Genomic DNA, 24,639 nt, shown 5'->3' with positions numbered 1-24,639 from the left:
TGAATATCATTGTCGGTGGAAGCTGCGCTGCCGCTGTGCGTCCGTGGGAGGTGCTGCGGAGCCGTCACGGATGATTGACGGCGGAGTCAGCCAACCAGAGAGGCGAAAGCCCTCTGAGTCCCCTCCCCGTTTCTTGTTGCTGGAGCATCTTTGCCTTTTTCAGAAAAGTTGCCGGTGTTCATAGAGATAGTTTAGAAACAAATAAACTCAGCTTTATTCACAGATGTTTTTATATATTTTGGCATGAAGGCTGCATAGTGGGCATACATTTATAGGGAGTCATGGGGGGAAAATGAGGGGTTTCAGAATACAAAATTATGTTTCCAAAAAGGTTTTACCCCAGTTCAAACAGGGTCAAAAATTATCTCAGCGTTCTTTAAGACATATTCACAAATTAAAGTAGGCTTATGAACGGTGGATGGTGCGTTTATTTCCACAATCAAGTTAAACAGAGAGGGGTTTTTTTATTCTTACCCTCCCATCCATTGAAAAAATACCCTATTTCTATTTTCTATGGTAGCCCTGGGATCCATGAATCTTAATCTTTTGATTTAACTTAATTTTCAAATGATAACAAGTAGCTATATTTCAGCTGTTTTCTCAAGATCCCAGGAAATTAACTTTGTAAAAAAAAACAATTATCTCTAAATATGACATGTATAAGCCAAGCTCTTATATATTCAGACTCTTGCACTTTTTCAATTTTGTTATGTTGCCTGAGTTTTATGCAGGCTCTAAGTAGGCGTTCATGTGTTTTGCACTGAGGAGAAAAACTGCTCAGGTTGCACTGGGATCAGCCCTTTTCAAGTCCAGCCACAAATTTTCTGTTGGATTAGTCTGGTCTTTGATTTGGCTACTCCAGAACATTCACCTTGTTGTCTTTAAACCATTTCTGTGCAGCTTTACCTTTATGCTTCAGGTCATCGTCTCTCAAGCTGTTGTTCTCTTGCAGACTGAATAAGTTTGTCATCCAGGATTTTCCTTTATTTGTTTCATTCATTTAGCCCTCTACCTTTACAAGCCTTCCAGGGCCGGCTGCAGAGAAGCATCCCCACAGCATGTTGCTGCCACCACCGTGCTTCACAGTGGGAATGGTGTATTCGTGGTGATGTTCAGTGTTTGCTGTCTGACAAACATAGCGTGTTGTCTGATGACCAAAAAACTCCATTTTGGTCTCACCAGACCAAAGAACTTTCTTCCACCTGACCTGGAGTCTCCCACATGCCTTTTGGTGAACTCTTGTCGAGATTTAATGAGATTTCTTCAACATACAGCTTTGACAAATGAAGAACCTGGACAACTGTTATACACAGAGTCTCTCCCATCTCAGCTGCTGAACTATGACAACTCCTTCAGAGTAGTCATAGGTGTCTTTGTGGCCTCCTTCACTAGTCTCCTTTTTGCATAGTCACTCAGTGAGTGAGGATCGCCTGATCTACACAGAGAGACTGAGTCACTTGGAGTGTTCTTTTGTTTTCATGATGTAATGGTAGCCAGGAATACTGATTAACCAGTGACTGGACCTTCCAGACTAAATGTTTTTATACTAAATCACTTGAGACACATTCACTGCACTCAGGTGATCCCCAGTTCACTAATTGTGAGACTACTAGCACCTATTGGTTGGACCTCTGCTGAATTAGGTCAGTGACTTTAAAGATTAAATTCTAAAAAATGATTAAAAGATTATATGGACCATAATTTATTTATGAAATAAATAAAAGAGTTAGCATCCAAGGGGATGAATACTTTTCATAGGCACTATAAAGTTCAAAACAAAATGAATGACCAGAGAGTCATCACCATCCATTGCACTTAAGGCTTTCAGGGTCTCTGGTGTTCTGAAGCATTTGTCTGCTTTAGTAAGTTTGAATTCCAGCTGTAGGGACAATGAAAACCAGACTGCACTGCTGAATCTTTTCCACCATCGCTCTGAGAGCCATCTCTGTCTGAAAGGGTTACAACATTCATAAATATTTATACTGACTTAGTGACTGAGGTGCTTTTATATTTGACCAAAGAATCATATGACAGTGTTGGAGAGTTTCATGTACATGCCCCCTTGTCTTTCATTTCTGTATGCTTTCCCTGTTCTTCTCCTTCTCTCTCTCTCTCTCTCTCCCTCCCTCTCTCTCCTCCTCTCTCTAACATACACACACATAATACCCACATCTGAAGCGTACAACCATAGACTGTGTGTTCATGTGTGTGTTTGTGCGTCTAAGGCAGGGGGAGAGTGTGTTGGCCCCTTTGATTCATTTCACACCCCACTGGTCTGAGACCTGTGACTGTGGCTCTGGCCTCTGTCTGTTCCTCACACCCTGGGAGAGTACAGGTGTCAGGGGACACATGCAGGAGAAACACACAAGACATTCCCGTGCAGGCACTAACACACACCAGCCCACTTTGTGACCTCTAAATATTTTTCAACAGAATACAAGGTTGAGGGGGCTGCTGAAATATTAAGCAGCAGGATTGCATCAACACCACACCGTTGGATACTTCAAAGACAAATTCTAGAAAGATTCTTTGGTTGTCCTTTTAATATTTCAGATAATACATACCTTACTGAGACCATATTCACTGCATTTCAATGAATGAGTTTTCAGGAAAATATATCGTTCTACGATTACATTCATTCTTTCTATACACTCTGAAAAATTAAAGCTTCAAAGAATAGCTTTCAGACTTTTATAAAACAGGCCTTTTTTAGACTTAATATTTCATTATAATTGTATTTGAATAACTGTGGCAGGGTAGGGTGCCATTCAAGTAGGGTGCAGATTTTTTCACACTTTCCACACCAGAGATTGTTGATGTTTGATGAATATGACCATGTAGAAAATGCAAGATAAGAGTTCTTGGGCAATAAAGTATACACAGTCATGTGTATAAGTTTTAGGCATGCAAGGTGTGAAGGATTTATCACCAGCCCAGTGTGCCACAACTTGAGTCTGGAGAAGGGGGCGAGGCTGGCCAGAGTCAAGCTCGACACATGTCAGGTCACATATGTGTCGCTCAGCAGACAAGGTCAAGCCTGACGTATTCCTTTTGTCCAGGCTGTTTCACCCCTGGTGGTATGCCTGGAGACCTGCGGCAGTTTTAGGTCCTTGTGGCATCCACAACACAACCAGGAGATTGTAGCAACCGTACTACCTGCCCAGCAGTAACCTAGGCCGTTCTTACTCACCGCATCCACCTCTTACTCTGCCCTAAAGGTGTGGACTTTGTTATTTTTTTAGCAGCTTAACTTTCCATGCCTGATCATGCCTGGACATCCAGAGCATTATCGGGATTGTGTCAATCCTCCTTCTCACCTGGTGGGCTTAATCGCCACTACATGCCATTTTTCAGCCTCAATTCTGGCCCAAACACCCCTAAAGCTCTGTTCAAAACTATATAAATGTGATCTGCAAAGAGATAAAAGTATGGATGCATGATAAGTACACCCAAGTATATTTTCTGGCCATTAAAAAACATTGTATGTAATAACCGTCTTCATATGTTCTTTAGACATTCACTGGTGCATCTCTCCTGTAAATACATCTATTGTGGTGTCACATCTCAAGTTAAAAATTAAGCATTGTATGCTTTTGTTTCTTTGTCTTTTAGGAACAACATCATACATCATCCATTTTCTACACTGCTTATCCCATTTGGGATTCTAGCTGGCATTGGGCAAGAGGTGGAGTACACGCTGGACTGGACGCCAGTCAATCACACGCAATCAAGCACTCTTACATTCACACCTCCGGCCAATTAAAGGCACCAATTAACCTAATGAGCATGTCTTTGATGGCTGGAGGAAGCCGCAGTATAGGTCAGGTCGGACAGGTCCAGACCAGGAATCAAACCAGGCACCTTCTTGCTGTGAGGCAGCAGCACTAACACCTGTGATGCCATGAAGTCCGAGAATTAAAATAGATGTCAAATAACAGAGGTACCGGTACTAAACCTTGCAGCACCCCCTTTTTGATCTGTAGTACCTTAGATGTAACACCTTCTAAGTGAATGGCCTGTTCTACCAGTCAGATGGAGCTCACCCTTTATGATTACAGGGTGAAACATTTCAAAAGGCAAGTAATTTCATCTGAGCCTCTGTATACAAGGTCCTGATGATGAATACTATCAGCAGAAACAAAAAAAATAAATGTACAGAATGAGGCTGGGTGAGTTGTCATCCCTACCACCCAAAAGTGTCAAAAATGTACGTAAAGTCCTAACAGTGCTTGGCAAAAGTGATGAGAAGGGGTTACATTGTAAATTGGTAAAAATGGGTTAAAAAAAGAGGCAAAACAGTTGAAAATTGCACAAAACTGAGGGAAAGTGGCAAGTAATGGTGAAAAGTGGGAAGCTGATACTAGTGGATATGGGAAAAAAAGAGGCAAAAGTTTGTGTAAAGTGGCAAAAACATCTGAAAAAAATAGTGAAAACAGGTTTCCTTGTGCAAAAATTGGTTTAGAGTTGCAATAACAGGCAAAACAAACAGTGAAATACAGTTAAAACTGTGCTTAAAATGATGAAAAGTGGTTAATAGTGGCTAGTCATTTAACAAAGGCAGCAATAAATGTAATGTGGCAAAAATAGATAAAAGTTGCAAAAAGGGTGCCAACTTGAAAAAATGGACAGAAAAGGTAGTGAAATTGGATTCTGAAAAATTGCAACAATGGATAAAGTGTCAAAAAGTGATGAGAAGAGGTTAAAATGTGTCAAAAGTTACCTGAAAGTGGCAAAAATGAGTAAAAGGTGGCAAAGATGGGCATAACAAACAGTGAATTATGGTTAAATATGTTAAAATTGGGTTATTGGGTTATTTTAAAAACAGAATAATAGAGGCAAAAATTAGGCGACAGAGGCAATAATAGGGGGAAAGTAGAAAAAAATGGGTCAAAGGCAGCAGAAATCGACAGAAAATTAGATCAAATGAGATGGAAAAAGTGGCAAGAAATGGGTTAAAAGAGGCAAAAATGGTTGCAAAATGGCAAAAATTGGCAGAAAAGTTGGTGAATTGAGATTAAGAACACTTATAAAAAGGGGTTAAAAGTTGCAGAACTATGTTTGAAATGGCAAAAAGTGATGAAGAGGGTTTGAAATGTGGCTAAAATTGACTTCAAGTGGTAAAAATTGGTGATAATTGCACAAAATTGATGAGAAATGGCAGAAATTGTTAGTGAAAAGTGGTTAAAAGGTACAAATTAGAAATTTAAACATCAGTGCTCAACAGTTTGACAAACTTTTCAACTCTAAAATGAAGTAACTCTTAAAGCCAGCACATTAGTACCAATGCCCCTGATCCAACACACATGCATTACTACTATCAATAAATCACAGATGGGCCATTCCCTCTGTGTTTCAGGGGCTAAGCCAAAACTGTGGGCAGGCCTGCTCAAGGGTAAAGCAGCACTTTTATCCTGAGATAATGAGATATATAAACTAAGATTAGGTCTCAAGAAAACCACTGAAATCACTTGTCATAAATAAAGAAAATATGTAGTATATATGGCTTTCATTGTGCAGCACAAAAAGATAAATGATAATTTCAGTCAGTTTTATTAAAACATAAAACCTTATCTCAGTAGCTTTAATAAACAAGCAGAGAAAAAGAGGAAAGCACTGCGATTTTCCTCACTTTTCATGCATGCAGCAAAGTTTAAAACTGCATATGCCCCAGTTTGTTGCCTTTGAGGTCTGTGTTGAGCATGTGTGCCATTTCCCCTGACGCCCTTCATCACACCAGGAGCCGGTCCTGTGCTGAAGCAAGGTGAGACCCAGAGTGTCAACCACGTGACCGCGCCGTGCCAGGTGGACCGGGCATGTGATGTCAGCGACAGGTGCCAGGTGGGCACCATCTCAATAATGCATCATGCCCAGCTCTGGCACTGGCAGGCGCACCACTTTGAAGTGTTCCAGAAACATCTGTAGCTTGAGTTTTTAATCACCTTGCCTGTACCTCCCTGCGTCCCATCAATCCTTCTGCACTCCTCCACTGCTCTACATCCCTCTCTTCATCTTCCCCACCAAGAAATTAATGAGAAGTTTGTGTTTGAGCTCGTGCGTCTGTGTGGGCATGTGAACATGTGTTTGTGTGCGTGTTTACCGAGCCATGGTGCTAAGGAAATTCAATCAACAGGATAAACAAAGTTCTAAACAGCTCCTTGTGTTTTGGATGTTTGTGAATTTCAAGGCAAGATTTATCAGAGTCCTGTTAGGAAAACACTAATTTGGTGTTTGCAAAATAGCAGTCGTTGCAACCACAGGCTCCAATGAAAAATTATATCTCTGTCCAACAAACTGATCAAAGCAAACAATGTGTTAAAGCTGTAATATTGTGTGCAAAGCTAGACCTTTCTGGTAGGTAGAAAGTTTCTTTTTTAAATCAAAAATCATTCAGTAAAGTAGAGCAGTGTTAAAATATGCAGGGAAAAGTAACAGAAGAAGACATAGAGGACCACACATGATGCACGGCTAAAGTCCAATAACCTTCAGACGTGAGAGAGTGCACAAACTGCCTAATATCTCTACCATGCTGCTGCATAATGAATGGCTTCATAGCAGAGTCTGACCAGTTCAACAGGGGGCTGTAAACACATTACATTACTCTGCACAAACTGGTGGAAATACAACACTTCTACTTAGGGAAAGCTGTTCTCCACATACAAACACATTAACATGAACCCTCAGCCTTTCAGGGCTGTGTAAACTGGCTGTTGCCAGAGAGCAGCGTGCAGGAAGCTGTTGGCTGTTACAGGATTGGCCGGCGTGGCGTGCTTGATTAATTAGTGTGTCATCCACATACAGAGGAGACCATTAGTGTTCATCTGCAGACATTTAGAGAACTGGGGTGGAGAGGCATGAATGAAAGGGTAATTTTGGGAGAAGCAGACCTCTGCTTGACACATATTAGATTCGTCTGTTGGGTCTTTGCGCTGGAGAGGAGAGCACAAATTAATAAAGGGGAATAAAGCGTAGAGGAATTAAATGAACAAAAGGCATCAGAGGTAGAAAAAGTGAAAGAACCCAAGCATATTTATTTGTCAGGTGATGCTGTTTTTCATGATACAGATAGCTAACCCTCCCTCTGAAGACACAAAGGGCTAGGGGTCAGGAAGGGCGCACCCAAGGGAAACAAAAGGACAGGTTAATGCTTCAAACAGATCTCTGACAGAGGCACATGGCAGACTGAATGGCTCTTATTTCCATCCCTCACATGCAAGTAAATGTGCCTGCAGGTGTAAAAGAAAGCAAATTTTGATGGCAGAGGTATTCTCAAGTAAAGGGGCAGATCATGAACAGAGAGGGTAACAAAATCCAAACTCTAAGAAAAGAAGATGTAACATAAGAGAAGCATTTCCACGTGCACAATAGAAGTGCTTCTTAGTCACGTTTGTGGGGTAGAAATCTCATAATGATTGACTTGAGGGCACTTGTGCACGTCTCAGGGTCTGCATGAGCACGCTGAAGAGTGGGACACTCTCCTGTATGCAAATGTGTGAGATCACACCAAAACACCTGCTCTTAGACACATATGTTCCTCATGCAGCAGCATGTTGATGCACAATGATCAGTGGTCAGCTGGAGTTCATTTCAAATGTCAAAACACTGTGCTGCTTGTACGCTGACATGCCTATGAGTGAGGCTGTGAGGGGGGAGACTTACCAGAGGGAAGAAGTCTCTCCCTTACACACCAACACACATGAGCAAAGGGCTGCAGCTCCAGTGCCCCCTGCTGGACAGAAAAATGATAATTCTTCAAACCTCCGATCATCCCCCAGAGGGAGACCCCTAATACTCTAATAAAAGGATTAAGAAACAGTGGTTGCTCCTTTGCAGTTATGACTTCTCTCTTTTATCAAAATGTAACCAGAAAATAAATCAGCAAAGCAACAGAGTCTGCCTTGGATTTTCTTGCATTGCACACAGCCTTGCTCCTCTCCCCTCTCTCTTCTGACATCATGAAATCACATCCACAGTCGTCTGACCCAGTTTGCTTCTGTTTCTTCACTCTGCTGCAGCAGCATGCTCTGTTTAAAGCAAAATATTACCCAGAATAAAGGTTGATTCTAACTCCTTTTCTAATCTGAGTTGAGGATGAAGAATCACCCTGAAAAGATTTTTTTATTGTAAAGTAAAACAATCAGTGTGGACAAAGCTGGACAGAGGAGCTGTAACTGGTTTGTTTTGCATTAAAAGAACACATGGAGTTAAATCACACTTGTTAGTTTTCATCTGCATCTGCATGCACGACTATACCTGAGCATGCACAGATGCATACACAAAGCAAACATTTCCCCTTCAATCATTGCTTTTCTCCATCCTAAAGAACATAATTGCAGTATAAGAGACAAACTGTTAGTAATCATGTAGAGGGTTTGGCTGTAGTGTTGGATAATTGGGCTGGCTGTGTGTGCCTCACTAATCACAGGGACGTTTAGTGGCAGCGTGGGGTGAAGGACTAAAACAACTACTTTTAGTCCTAATAAATTCACTAATCACTCAGTCAGCACACACAATTGCTCTCTCTCTCTCCAGCTCATTATCAGTTTGGGAGTAGAGAAACGCAAATTCAGGACAAGAATCAATCCAGGCTTTAATAAACCATAACATCAACTTTATTTAGCTGTACATTAGTATTTTTTTTAACAGTCATACTCAGGTTCCTCGTATTAATGAATGAAAGGCAACCTTTAGGAATCTCTTTTCTGGTGGGCTGATCACTCAAAGCACTTCTTAAAGCACAGGTCACACACACCTGTTCACACTTTATTTACACACTGATGGTAGAGACTGCTTTTAAAAGGGGCCATTAGTATTAGCCAATCCCATTCTTATGTATTCACACACCACTGATGCCACAATGGAATTATTTTTGGGTAAAATGTTTTGCCCAGGAGTGCATCATGTGCCACATCATTAGATCATCATTTTACTCAAGTAAAAGTACAGTAACACTACATATTGTTAAACTACACTTTTGAAAGTCTCAGATATTTTACAATATGACAGAGCTGCAGTAACTCTCGAACATCTGTGCTAAGGTTTGGAGTTAGAATTAAGCGCAAAGTTAAATCAACTCAGGAATGTTTAACACTGAGATATTGACACTCCAGTTTTTGTTGTGTTTAAAGGCAGTTTTGAGATGTGATGTGGAATCATTCTCTCTATGTGCTACTGTGTCGTCAACAGAGGTGGAAGAAGTACAAGAGTATTATACTCAAGTACAAATACAGTTAATCTGGTTATAGATGATCTAAGTAGAATTATAAGTGCTGATTGCACAAAAAAGTAGCTGAAAAAATCTTCTCAGTTTCAGAAATTTGGGAAAAGTAGTCACCCTCTCCCTCACATCATATAACATGTGGCTGCCAACAGTACCACTAAAATAGATTTTGTTTCACTTTGAATTCTTTTACTCTCTGAAACTAAAAGTAGATGACTTCCTGTTTGGAAACAGACCTGCTTTTATTTTAAAAGACATAAGTAACTCTTGGCAGATGGAAGATTATGATGTTGACATCGATGTTAAAAAAGAAATAAGGTACCAGTAAAAATGTGAATGTCTGATACCCTAACATCGCTTTGGCTGCACACAATGTCCTCATATTTCTTTTTTGCTTGAAGCTGTATTTGTATATTTCTATAGCCTTGCAGAAAAGTGCAAAAAGTAGTTTTGGATGCATTTCTATTTATCCCAATAACGTTATCCCAATAACAAACTTTGCCAGGGAACAATTAAATCAAATAAAACACAAAAAATGTGAACATGAGAGCCAAGCAACAAGATTCAGTCAACTAATTTGCACATTAAGAGTGTAAGTGCACAGCTTTTGCAGATATATTGTTCACACCTGCATCACACAGTATGTCAGTCTTTCTTTGGTGGACAGGACTTCTACCTCTTCCTCTTACTTGCCCCAGCTGGGGCAGTGGCTGGGGCAGCTGGACCCTCAGATAGAAACATGGAAACATTCTTAGATCTCGATCATAAGCCTGTATATTTCCACACCTGCTATCCCACGCATTTTACCCTCCGTGGGGTCTGAAACTGCACAACCACACAGACAAGGTGGCAATATCGTTATATTTCCATCATGAGAGCCTGTCTGTTCCCTCACTCTCACCTGCAGTGCCACCTGTGCAGGTCAGAGACGAATGCAGGTAGTGCACTCCACTGGTAAAGATCATGTGTCCTGTCATATTCATGTGTACTACTGATAAATCTTTGACAGAACTAAAGCTTTCTCACATTTTTGTGGTATGAAATTGACTCTGTGGCTGTGAGTGCAATTGTTGGGTCATTATTACACAAATATATTAGTACATTTTTTTTGTACAGATTACATGGAAGTTTGAACGAAGGCAACGCTTCCCCCTTTGTGAGGGCCAATCTGAAAGTCACCGGATTTGAATTAATATAGGTGAATTTTATTTGTATTCCAGTCTACTTGAAACACCAATCAACAGCCACCTGTTGGTTATTTCCCTGTGCGCTGCGCTATTTTTCCAGCTACTTTTCATTTCATCACATTTTAATGAGGGACTTTTCGAAAACAGGGTAAAAAGTTCATTATAGTAAAAGCAAGGCAAGATCAAGGCTATGAATCTTTTCTTTAAAAGGTACATCTATTGACCAAGCTGGCATCCTACTGCTACAGTAATTCTCATGGAAAGTTAAAAGGTTAATGTGAGTCTTGCAAGATTAAAGAAGACAAACCAAACTGTGCAGAATAAGCTATGAAAACAAGCAGTAAGCCTCAGTAAACTAGTGTATGATGTCAAAAAATTTGGCTTCAACCGTGTGTTGCATTACCAACCCTCTGAGCCCTAAGCTGTTTCCAAATAATTTTGTCTGGACTTACTGTCTTGAAAAGCTTGTAAAACATCAACCCTGTGGTGCACAGTCAAGCTTTAAACATCCTTTTTTTCAGGACAACCTGGACTTCAAAAATATGTGCACGGCAGTGAATCATGTTCATTGATTTTTTTTTTTTTTAAGTTATGGGATTATAAAGACAAAAGAAAAAACTAAATAGAAATTTAAAGTCAAAGATGTTATGTGACACAAAGTAAAACAATCATGACGTAGACTTTTTTCCACAAACCTGTTATCTCATCTCATGGGGACCAAAAAGTTAAAAATTATCATTCTGAGACAAAAAGTCTTCAAAATGTTCGCATATTTTTAAAAAGTCTAGCTCTTCTTTGTGTTAGTGCAATTTATGCCATTATTCCAAGCAGTTCCTGTCTGCGGTGACACAGAGGGACATATTACAGGCTTTCTGTCTGTTTTTCTCTCTATTGTGAGCTATTCAGGTTATCTCTTGCATTATCTAAGAATGAAGATGTGCACAGTTTGACAGTGCATGATACGATGACTGAACAGCCCGTCACAAAGCATTTTGGGATACAAAGTGGCTTATTTAAATTAGCCGCTAGCAGCAGAAACAATCAAAAATTGATTAAAAAGACTTCAATATCGGATTTAACTCCCAGGCTTGCTAGAGAAGCTTCAGTAAGGAATTCAAAGGCATGGAGGACATGATAGCGTCATTAGAAGGGCAACCTCCAAGGAAAAAACGGTCAGTGGCTATGATTCACGGTTCAAGTTATCTAGGGGAACCAATGTATGGGACCTTTAGCATCAATATCAGTCACCATTTAAAGTCTGGTTACCCTATACCGTAGTAAAACAGATAGGCTATTTAAGAAAAAATAAGACCCAATCACCCATAAAGTTACATATATCAATAAAAAACTGGCAAAGCAGCACAAGAAAGTCAATAGTTTAGATAAAGTCAACCAATTAAAGTGAGTTTTCAGAGGAGTCAAGTTTCAGGAACCGCTAAGGATCTCAGACAGTCAGGCTCATAGGGTTGGTGTGGCAATGCCATATTAGGTTTTAAAAACAGGCAATAAGATCTCAAATGAAAAATTAAAACTCAGAGGAAGTCTGTGAAGGGAAGCAAAGGCATGTGTAATATGGCCTCTTTTCTTCCTGTTCTTTCAGTACTGGTTGAAAGCCTGGCGGTAGCACTTTTATTACATGATACGCTTGCTGATGCTGAAATAAAGTGTGTTAGTATATGCCACGGGTGACTTTTTAAGTCAGCAGGACAAACACATGATCTGGTTTTGGTCAATTGTCCCAGTAATTAGGAGGAGTAGGAGTAAAGACAGATGGACTTTGTTATGACATTGTTACAGAACTGAAATCTATAAGCAGCTAATGATGACCCCTGATCTGTGTGCATCTTTGAAAACACTATTTTAGACCAGAAGAGAGATTTTCCCATGTGGAACAAAGGAGGCAGTAATCATGGTCAATAACCATGTCCTTGTCTTTTGATGTAAAAGCATGAATTTCTTTGTATTCCCCATATAAGCCCTGATTAAACTTCCAACTGACCACCCATTGCTCTTATTCTGAACCCTGTTTCATACACAGTATGTTGTGGTTTCCTGACCTGAAAAAGGCTATCCACCCCTTTTTTCAAAGCACCAACAACTTGCCAACACCCCTTTAGTCACTGTTACTGCAGTAGCTTTTGTAGCTGGCTACCCAGGTGACCTTTCCTTGTTGTACACTGCCTGAGTACCCTTGAAAATGACTCACATACACACATACAAAAGCGAGCTTTCCTCTCTGGCCAATTTGAAATCTGCCTCTGGCAATGTCATATGCTCCAACCTTTAGAACCTGGCTATGTGTGCAAGGTACATGATTTAATGGACTTACTCAGAAGAAGAACATACTGTACATCCTGTTTTGTCTGCATTAAAGTGAATGAAGCCTGTTTTTACTCAAGACAGATGAATCAGAACAGAAAAGAGTGGTGTAATCTTTCTACTGTTTTTTTACACCTGTAAATTACTATAAAGCAGGTGGTGAGGGAGGTACCTTAGAGGATATGAAAAGCCTCATTTGCAGATATCTGAGGAAATGTTCCTTGGGGATATTAAGCTGTCTTGTAATTGCTGATGGAAAAATCAAGTAAAACATCTTTTAAAGGAAGAGATGAGATGGAGACTGATGCTGCAGGACTCTGTACGAGCCAGCTAGAAGGAAGCTGGCTGTGTGAGGGCAACGTCATTTTCTTCTTCAAAACACAGAGAGTCACTGAATTATGCACAAAGACTCCAACAGGACTTCAACTGGGCCAAACTAGGAAATGTTTTGAGGATGACTCAAGGACATGCTGACCCTTCCTAACTTTAAGTCACTCTAGTAGGAGAAAAAGAGGTGGGTCTTTAGTCTCCAAACAGTTATAACTCATTCTCCTTTCAGACAGTTCAAACATGCCTTTAATTATGCAATTTAAGAATAACTCTTTGATTTAGTCAAATCCAAATGGATGGATTATTTAAAAATCCATCTCTTCAAACACACCATCCCCACTGTGAAGCATGGTGGTGGCAGCATCATGCATTGGGGATGCTTCTCAGCAGCCAGCCCTGGAAGGCGTGTGAAGGTAGCAGGTCAAAGGAGTGCTGCAAAATTCTGGAGGACAATCTTATGTAGTCTGCAAGAGAATTGTGTCTTGAGGGAAGATTTGTTTTCCAGCCTGAAAATGACTTGAAAAATACAGCAAAGCTATACAAATGTTAAAGACGTCTCCTGTGTGGAAATCTCTTTGATATTAAAGAGGGGTCTCTTTTTTGTCAAAAAAGCCAAATTATATTGACCATGACTGTTTTATGAAATAACTAAAAAGGTAAAACATCCAAGGGGGTGAATACTTTTTTATAGGCACTTGTATTAAGTTCACTGTGTGCTTGTGTGATAAGAACTTCCTGCCTGTATCACCATCACAGCTGAGATCACATAACCTCTCAATGTTTGCAGAAGTGGGTGAGGAAAGATTCACAACCCCCAATTGTTTCCATGCTCTACACCAGCTTTAATAGCCTGCAGGTCGGGCTGCAGAGTTCAAATGCCTCATGGCTCTACAGAGAGCACTAAAACCCTCATTAATCATCTGTTAACAGAGGTAACCCTTTTGTAAATGACTGATGGCTTCTGGATGTCTGCTATTGTGCTGTTGAGCTGAACAAAATGAAGATTTGTAGACGTGTTGACAGTTAGAGCAGGGTACCATTTGAACACTTTAAAGGAGGAATGGAGGATTTACTTTGGCTGTATCTGCATTATCACACACCTGAAGGTATTTACAGAACACTTATATTCAGTTTTAAGTTGCAAAAAGCACACAAAGTGATGATAGCATTAAAAATGTCCTGCATTGCATTAAGAAAATAAGAAACTCTACTTTACATAAACAAAAAATTAAAGACTATGGTGTTACTACTTTAGCTAATGAGGCCAATAAATCCACAGGTGATACAAAAAATTGCAAAACAGCATCATTTTGTTGGAGTACCAGCCTCAAAGTCACACCGCAGGAACTTGCAGCTGCTTTTGTCTTTGTCTCCAAAGGAGGGATGGCAGGAGGGTACAGGTAGAGAGTGGAAGTGGGGGCACAGAGAGAAATAAAAGAGAGATGGATGGAGAATTGGAAGGAGGCGACAGACGTGGGCGATGCAGGGGTGGCTCAGGCTGTCAGAGGACGAGCGGCAGCGGCAGATGCATTACCAGCGACATCTTCATCCCCACTGATGCTGGACTCTCTCTGACACACAGGCACATGCACACCAACACATGTGTCCAAGTTGATTGAAGCTAGCGGTTTGGCCCCACACCAGGCACAGGGGGTAATAACAGTCACCCCTCTTTCCCCATCAACCCCCTCCCTGCTTTAATCAGCACAAACACATATCGTCACACATATACACATACTGTATAAAGGTGCTATTTTCTCTGTCCTCTCTCCCCTGCTTGCTGAAATGTCAGACTGGCAGGGGGTTGTGCGGGGTTCCTCCGGAGAGCAATAAAAGCTGATTGGAGTTAAAACAGTTGGTCAGGCCTCCCCGCCCCAGCATCTGCTGGATTACAGTCCGCCAACCTGTCATCTGTGAAATGAAGGCTGGTACGGGAGGAGAGGGGAAAGGCCACGGGAGGGGATAGAGGGACAGACAGCACAGGAGATAGATAGAGAAACACTATGAGATGGGAGTAAAGAGGAGGAAAATGGCTGTCAGAGTGAAAATCACTTTTTAAATGTATTTTTAATGCCTGAATAACTGGGATTGGGTAGGTGTCAAAAAGAGTGATGACGAGAAAACAATCTTGATGCATGATCAATATGAAGTCACCAGTTATGAAGTGTTGTGGCAATCCTGCAGTTCATCTTCAACTGTTAGCTCCTTGTATTATTTATGCTGATGATCTAAATGTTTTTTTCAGCACGTAAACAAAGGCGCTTTCACAGTAAAGTAACAGCAGGCACTTGCCTGGTAACTCTGCTCCAAGGAGCCTCAAGATATGTCATTACAGGTGAGCTTCAAATATAAGGTAAATACATAAAATCAGTTTTAATAATCAAGTTGTGGATTCTGGATGTAAATAAGGGCCCGAACGTGAATAAAGAAGCATCAAAATAGAGTTTGATCATCTGAAACACCAGCCCAAACAACAAAGCTGTTTGTGAGCTTCAGCAGACAGCAGAGTTAAGCTCACAAAGCAGCCACGTATCATAGTTATATATGTAGCTAAGTTAGCCTTAGCGATGCTTGCTAAACCTCAGGTTGCTAAAGCTGACTTAGCTATAGATAATGTAGCTACTCAGCTACAGCTAAACTTAATAAGCAGATATGTAAGCTACATGGATATGTTATATACATAGCTACAGTGGCTTTAGTCATGCTTGCTAAAGCTCATGTTGCTAAAGCTAACTTAGCAACATTGGCTTATATAGTGACATTATTTGCGTAGCTTGTGTAGCTATGTTAGCTTTAGCTAAAGCTAACAAAGTTGAAACCAGCCACTGTTCCTGTAACCACTTCTAAAATGGATATATTTAATCCCAGATTAGGCCTCTGCTATGGTGCACCAGCTGTGCATTTTGAGAAGTGGCATAATTAAATGAAATGTTGCTTAGTCTGTAACGTTTGTAATATATTTATTTGATGAATGTAACTGCCAGACTTGGTCTATAAATAAAACTGAATTTTGAAAAAATCTAAAACTGGACATACTTAGTACTGACAAATCATGGCACATGGCAAATCAAATGCTGTGAGAGTGGTCATCAGAGACATACAGTCCGCAGCCAGACCCCTCTCTTAAAATGTGTTGCTGTTGCTATTAACACATTAGCTAGCTAGCGGATGCTTAGGCTAGCTAGCATGCTAGCAAGCTTACAGTGCCAAATCCACTACGTCAATAATATGGCAAAGCCCTAGTGCCTTGAGAGGCATCTGGTTGCTGTCCTCTATGGTGGGCATTTTGGGCTTATCTGTTGCAGACAGGAAGTGACATGCTAACCCTTGTTGGGGTTTTCCTTAGTTTGTGGTGTGTTATTTCTAATTTTGTCCACCTCTGCCTGACCCTAACCTTAACTTTCAGGGTTCAGGTGCCTAACCTTAAGCCTCTTAGCGTTGACTTAAACAGTAAATTTTCAACTTTCATTCATATAATTCTGCTGTCATGAAATATAGCCACCTAACGTGACCTCTGACCATGAGCAGGAGGATATATGCCATTCAGTATGTCATTCTGGTTCCGACTTGGGTAATGTACCTCATTTCCCACCTCATTGTGGAGTTCTGCAGCAGAACACCCCACCATAGAGGTCTGCAGATCCTCTTGGGGTCCCACACTCAGTTCTTGGACAGTTTTGAGTGCACCAGTAGTACACAGCATTTGAGTATACTTCTCAGTGTGAATGCACTTTGCACGCTCATGCACTCAAAACATTAAATATTAAGTAGAGAAGTATGCAAATTGAAAAGGAAAACAGTGAAAAGGGAAGAACCTTAAACAGGCCTGCTTTTATTTTGAAAGTAAGCAAGGAACTAGAGTAGGTGGAATCTTATGATATGAAACTAAGCAATAAAAATAATGTCTCATGTTTATGAAATAAGTAGCAGTGGACTTGTTTTGCAAACCAAAGTGTGTTGAATGCAATTTTTTTAAAGTCATTAATTATGAACCTTGATTTATCACGAGTAATGCTGACAACCATTATTTTTATAAGTTCTACCTGGCCCAGAGATGTTGATTTGAACTAAATGGGGAGAGCCTCATATGCCTAGTGTCTCAAAATGACTAAACTGCAACTGCACTTAAATAGGCATCAATAATTCCAGTCTGTTTCATAAAAGCATAAAAAAAATCCTCATGGTAGCTCTAAAGAAGACAAAGGGGGTTCAAAAAGATGACCAGCACTGGGCGGAGGGGTCAGATAGAGAAATGGATGGACACATCTGACCTTTAGATGAATCACTTCATCTCTCCATACTCATGTACCACTGCCTCTGAGCACTGCGGGGTAAAGGAGCAATCCCTTTGACCCCCACCAAACCCCTCCCCCATTCCCTTCTTCCCCTCTCTCCCCGTCACCCGCTGCTGATCCCACCGCCTCCACCTGCCATGTCAGTCCCCCTGAGGGAATCATTTTCACTCTAACAACTTCAATTAACCTTACCCCTTCATGCACACACACTCACACTAGGAAGAACATGCCTACACACACACATCTCCCCTCCCAGTATCAATCACAGGTGTTAAGGTCACTGGACTGGGAGACAGAAGCTCCCCCAGTGACATGTAAAAGAATGTGAAACCACCTACAACACAGTGTGTACACACTGTCCTTAAACAAATACTAGCGACACTGTCATAAATCCTCCGAAATAATTAGACCTGGGACAGCCAAAGGAAATGTATTTAATTTCATGCTCGAAGAAATGGTAAATGTGTGCTTCATGTTGTGCTCCAGGATTAACTTTTTGAAGGTCAGGAAGAGCTGAGATACCCCAAGGTTGGAGAGAAACATACCCACTCAAGGAAAATAAGGTGAAAAGAAGATCATACACTTGCAGTTTCTCTGTGCCAATTTCCAGAATTACACCCCGGCCTCTTTTTGACATTGAAACGGCAAGAATTAATCAAAATCTGTGGCGCCAGAATCTCAAGAAGCCCAAATGAAATATGCAAAGTCTAATTGGAGAACGCCTTTGATACAAGAGTTGGATCATTGTTTCTGAAGACAGCAGGGGGGGACTAATCTGATGCACCCGCACATGCACAGTTTGGTGACTCTTAGTGTGGAAAACAAATCTGGAAGTGAAAGATTGCTGGGCTTCATGGTTGCACAGCAGTAAACAGCTTCCAGGGGTCTTTGGTGCGCCTTTTTAAAAAGTAGCCCCTGCTTATGTGCGCGCATGCACATCCAGTATGTAAATGCATGTGCAGAAATGGGGAGGGAGGAGAGAGGAAGGGAGGTTAAATCCACACAGCTGTTCTTGAAATCAGACTTGGCTTGTGTTGTGGATGCCTGCAGGCGGGAAACTGATATCAACCCTTCCACTCGTTTTCATCATCATTTGGCGGCAGTAAAACAATGCCAGGCAGCATGGTCCAAAACCGACAAGGAGCCAAAAAATGAAGTGATTTAATAGGGTATAATGATGGGACAAGGGATGTCTTCAACCATAATAACACAGTCAGAGCATTATGATGCACCATACTGATTCCAAACCTCTTTTAATTCAGCTGGTTTGTTGCATTCATGCTCATATTTTCAATCATAACTCTGAGGTTACACAGATGAGAGCACAGCCTGTCTGATCATGAGTTCAATTAACACCTGATAAGGACCAGAAGACCTGGGCTGATTCCACATCTGATTAGAATTATTTGCTCTATGAAGGGATTAAGACAGCAGGTGAAAAAAACAAAGTACACTCAATTAAATTTACTCACATAACATGGGTAAATGTATGCACAGACACACAACCTTTAATTCTGCGCTCCCAATCACTCTATAACTGCTACATCTTCTCCCCTGCACCCTGCGGTGCTCTCCCTGGGCTTATCAGGACGTAATTGCCGCTGATTGGTGTATTATTGCTCTGGTTAATCTGCCTGTGGGTGGCTAATAAAGGAGCTCCATCAGGGATGTTATCAATCGGAGACAGAAGGTGTGCATGGAGCAAAACTGGAAGGGAAGCAGAGGAAAGGAGTTAAGGGGGATATGAAGAAGAGGAAGGTGACTGCAGGATAAAAAGGGAAGAAGAAAAGAGAGTTTGATTCATGTTGAAAGACAAGGAAGGACAAATTAGAAGGGGGGGGGGGGAGAAGTGAGAAAAATCAGACAGGATTGTGGGTTTAAATGCTTGTGTTCCAGGATGTGAGGTGCAAAGAGGGAGCATCAGTGGGCTGGATGTTGTTCTGACAGAGTTGTGAGAGTGATCTCACTCCCCAGAGAATCCTTTTATGATTGATGTGGCCTTGTTCCTCGGCCTCAGTTCTATTTCCAAACAGAAGGAGGAGGAAGAGGAAGCTGTGGCGGGGTGATTAGATTCCCTCTCTAATACATGGCAGGCTCAGGCAGGTAGAATATCACCCACACCTCAGTCCCAATGCCCCGCACCAATAACAGCATGTTGGCAAAGTGACCCCGTGGTGTGAGAGGGAAAACAACATGACAAACTAGTGTTTCTGTATCCCACTGGGGAGGGAGTGAGCTGTGATTACATTGGCACTCGCTCCAGAGAGTTTAGAGGTGGAAGATGGAGACAAAGACGGGTAATTCAGCAGCAAGGACGAGAAGAAGTTAGAGTCGGAGGGAAAGTTTGGAAAACATCCCTGCAGGCAAACTAAGATCATTAAACAAGTGAGTCTAGATGAAGTATGGTTTCATACACATCTAATGAAATTTCAACTTTTTCAGCAAAGTTTTGCACTCACAAAGTCAAACAAAGAGGCACCTTAACATAATTTAGTTTTTATTATCCACCAAGCCAGGGCCCTTGTGATGGATGTTGCCTGGAGCAAAGAGCGAGGGCTGCCATTGAGGAGAACCAGCCTGGGGTTTGATTAAACATACTCTGCAAATTGTTGGATAAGTATTTATACACATCAAGTACAGATTTTCAGTGCTTTATCTTCCTCAAACTGGTAAAGAAAGTCTCTTTGAGCCAACTTACTTTTTAGTTTAACATCTAAGACAACTCCTGGGGATATTAAAGAGCAGCAGATTGCAGGTAAAGATACAGCACACCATACACTGTGCATGTCATTGATTAATCCAACATTAAAGCTGAAATCTAATGAAAAATTTACAGCCTTATAAAATCTTGATTTTGAATCGATCCCATGATCAAACATTCATAAGTGAATTCATTTTAGTCATGCTGTGACCAGGGCTTCAGCTGAATAGAGACAGTTTTTAGAAACAAATTTAGTGATTCTCAGCAGAATGAGAAATGCACTCTGCTGATAGTGACAGCTTTAATTATCAGGTATTGCTTCATATTATTTAAGTACGGCTCATTTTAATTCAAGACCATGTTGCAGTGATACAGGTGAGGGGAAGAATCTGGAGGTTGTTTTTCTGCCTTTATGACAGCGCCTTCTGCTGGTGTCATTGAGGAACAGGTTGATGAAATGTAGAAATAATTTTTTTTAAAAGATCTGTGCTGTTATCTACAGGATTGCACAATAATTTTGACTGATTTCTTTCTTAAATTTAGCTTTTATTCTGGTCTGAAGTTTCCAACAGTTGTCCACTCTGTCAGCTAGATGATCTATTTCATTTGAAGCAATTTAAGAAAACTGACTTCAGTGCAGAAAATACACAAACGGTCCTTGCACACATGGGGTCTGGTACCATTGTTCCTACTGTACTGACTGAATACAAATCCTGAGTTGACAATATAAACTTTCTGGTTATAGATTAAAGACCCCCAAGTAGATAAGGAGGTGGAGTTAGGGGTTGATCTTATTTAATGCTGCATAACCAGCAGCAGTGTCAGCAAGTTGCTGCAGCAGTGGCAGAAAATATTCCAGAGGAACAGAGCAAAAGAGTTATTGAGCTGAAGCTGCACATGCATCATTAAAGCACAGAGGATGCAATTGATCTGTGTAAGTATGTGCCAGGTCAGTGCATGAATGAACTCAAGCAGGCCACATCCTGAGGTAGATTTGTAAATATACATACATACATATATATATATATATATATATATATATATATATATATATATATATATATGATAAAGATAATAATTGATGTAATGTAATGAGTGAAAAATGCTGGAATTGCCTGACAAAAGGCAGACAATCACCACTGACTAATTAAAAGTGGTGTAATAATGTAATTATGATCCTAATGTACACCAACTGAATATTCATCAAGAGCTTCCTGGCATTAAATTCGCTTTTGTGGTATACATTTGCCAAGCAGTGAAAATACAGTTTCAGGAGGAACAATGCAGATTCTGTCTTGGCCACAGGATAGTGGACCAGCTCTTTACTCTTGCAGGGCCCCTTGAGGGAGCATGGGAGGTTTCTCATCCAGTCTATTTTTGTGGACTTATGATCGCGGCCCTATGTGGGGGGTACTGCGGGAAAATGGGAGTCAAAGGTACCTGTGGTCCTAGTGAGCCATCAGGTCCCTGTATAACCGAAGTGATAGTTGTGTCTGCATTCTCAGCACAGAGTCAGACATGTTTGTCACCGATCATGTTTGTGATTTTCATGGATAGGATCTCAAGGTGCAGTTCCAGGGCGGAGGGCTCCCGGTTTAGGAAACTCAGAATTTCATTTCTGCTGTTTGCAGATGATGTGCTTCTGTTGGCTTCCTCAACTAGGGACCTCCAGCAGGAACTGGGGCAGTTTGCAGCTAGGTGCAAAGCAGCTGGTATGAGAGTAAAGACCTAAAAGTCTGAGGTCATGGACCTCTGCCAGAAAAAGGTGCATTGCTCCCTCTTGGTGGGGAATGAGACTTTGCCCCAAGTGAAGGAGTTCAAGTGTATTCACAAGAGAGGGTAGAATGGACTGTGAGATTGAAAGGCAGATTGGTGCAGCATCAACAGATTTGAGGGCACTGTACCATACTGTTGTGGTGAAGACGGAGCTAAGCCAGAAGGTCCAGTCAAAAGATCGAAAGCTTTCGATTTACTGGTCGATCCATGATCCAACCCTTACCTATTGTGGTGAAGTCTAGATAATGACCAAAAAATTAGATTGCAGGTACAAGTGGTTGAAATGATTGTTTGGCCTTAAAGAAAGGGTGAGGAGCTTGACATCTGGAGGGATCTCAAAGTAGAGCTGCTACTCCTTCACATCGAAAGGAGCCAGCTGATGTGGTTTGGGTATCTGATCAAGATGCCTCCTGGTTGACTCCTTTAGAGGTCTCATCCAACTAGGAAGAGATCCCAGCACATACCCAGAACTCAGGGGAGGGATTATATATCCCATCTGGCCTTGGAGTGCCTAAGAATCCCGCAGGAAGAACTGGAATATGTTGCATGAGAGAGGGTTGACCTATTTTACCTGCTGTCACAACTTGATCTTGAATAAGCAGTTGAAGATGGATGGATGGATGGATGGATGGAGAACAGTGGTATGTAAAGCAGGAGGGCAGGGGTGGTTTCTGGGGTCTCGGTGGTAGTGTGATTTGTAGAAATCTCATACCTAATCAAGGGATGAGCATGAAGCCTAATGACCTTGAATTTTGACCTATGGCATCCAAATTCTGATAAGTTCATTTCTGAGTCATTGTGGACATTTGTGCAAAGTTTGAAGAAAATACCTCGAGGTGTCTTTGAGATATCGCGTTCACAAGCAAGAGATGAACATGAAGCGGTATGATCTTGACCTCAGAAATCTAATCAGCTCACCCTTAAATCAAACTGGACATTTGTGCAAGGTTTAAAAAAAGTGTTCAAAGAGTTCTTGAAACATCACATTAACAATAATGGCCAGGGTCGACACAGAGCTATCAAAGTTCCACCTTTTCCTGCTCCTTATGGGAAGATTTTTGTTGCAACTGTAACAGGGCTTAATACTGCCAGTGCTGTGCATGGTGATTAATGCTGGTCTTTATAATAGGTCATCAGAAAGGCATCAGAAAGTACAGTGTAGACCTGCCCTCTTTGTTAAGTATCTTGAGATAACTTTGGCTATGAATTGGCGCTTTACAAACAAAGATTGATGGGTTTTTTGTATACAAATTGCAGTTAGGGAGATTTTTTTTAATCTTATAGGATGACATTTAAGAGTTTAGACCGGAAGGCTAATGTATATCATCACATCATAAACATATAATTCTATCTTTTCCCCTTTACATTTATATACACCATTAAGATGGGCAATACACCAGGATTGCTGATATGTTGCAGCTCCAGTTGTAGATTACTTTGACTTTTTGAGAAAAAAAAACAATATGCATTCCTTATGTATTTATTATTTTCTTAATCTGAAATGTAATTGATTCAAAAAATCTTTTGATCACTTTGCTGCACTCATTTGAAGGAAATCTATTTTAATATTGGGTGTGTGGGCCTGTCTGTGATTTTTTTTTTTTTTTTTTAATTATAACATAAACTCTGTGTCCCACAACCCACTTACTGGCTGCAGTTGACTCATTTGAAGCCTGGAGGCCATTCAAAAACATTGTTTATTTAGTTCATTTCAGTTTGCTTGTACATTAAAAGGACAATTCAGGACAATCAAAGTACCAGTAAAACACTGTGCAGGGGAGGTTAGACGCCCTTTAATGCTAACAAAAATAACTGAAAATAACAGGAGTTATTCTAGAGAGCAGTGAAGTTCAGCTAAAAAGAAGAACAATGACATAAAAGTGTGTGTTTACAAAACATAAAAAAGCATTTTAATAAGAAGTTTTAGAAAAGTTAAAACTGTTTCAATAAAACTACACCAGATAAGTTAAAATGACCTTTAAAGTGCAATTTGAGTTATGATCATGAAGATGCTGATTGTAGAGATGCATTCACTCAAACCTTTATTTATTCTCAAAAGGACATTGAGGTTTCCCTCATTTTCAGTGTCATAGAGATGGTTCTTGAATTAATTAGCTGGACCAAATGGAAAGTTAATTCCATGTTATGTCTTGTATAAAATGGATAAATGCCAGTGGAAGACTTTTAAAAAGAACAAAACAAATACAAAACAAACAAAAAAATCTGAATCCTGGAGGTATTGGGGATTTATTAGAGTGACTTTGATTTATCTCTTACTAAAGTGGAACAAAATCAATTTTGTTCTGCTTTCACAATGCATTTTCAAATTATTTCTACTCTAAACCTTTGCTCAGGTTTTAATATTATTTGCATTATGGAAGAGCTTATCAGCGTGGATTTGTTTCTCAAAGGATTTGCAACCAGAAATATTAAAATAAAACACAAAGCTGCAGGTGTTTCTTTCAAAATCTACACCCTGTTAAATGTCAGCAGTAAATTCTGCTCAAGAAGAACATACACAAAAAATCCCATGACTTAACAAACCTAAGAAGAACGGGGATTATCAAGAGCTCCTAGATTTAAACAGTACTCTATTTGACGTATCTTTGACCAAACAAGCTGGGTGCATGACTTTTGGCTCCAGTGAGGAACAATCTGTTGATTAGAAACAATGTACAAATATAAAGTTATGTTGCAACTAGAGTGAAATTCTTATGTCTTTTGTCGTCTTAATCAGAAATACCAGATAAAGGAATTCGCCAGAAAGGTAACATACCTGGTTCAAGAGCATAGAGTAATATGTCTTTAATTGTA

Source organism: Cheilinus undulatus, linkage group 9 (genome assembly GCF_018320785.1).
Source record: "Cheilinus undulatus linkage group 9, ASM1832078v1, whole genome shotgun sequence".
Lineage (NCBI taxonomy): Eukaryota > Metazoa > Chordata > Actinopteri > Labriformes > Labridae > Cheilinus > Cheilinus undulatus.
This window is presented reverse-complemented; position numbering follows the sequence as displayed.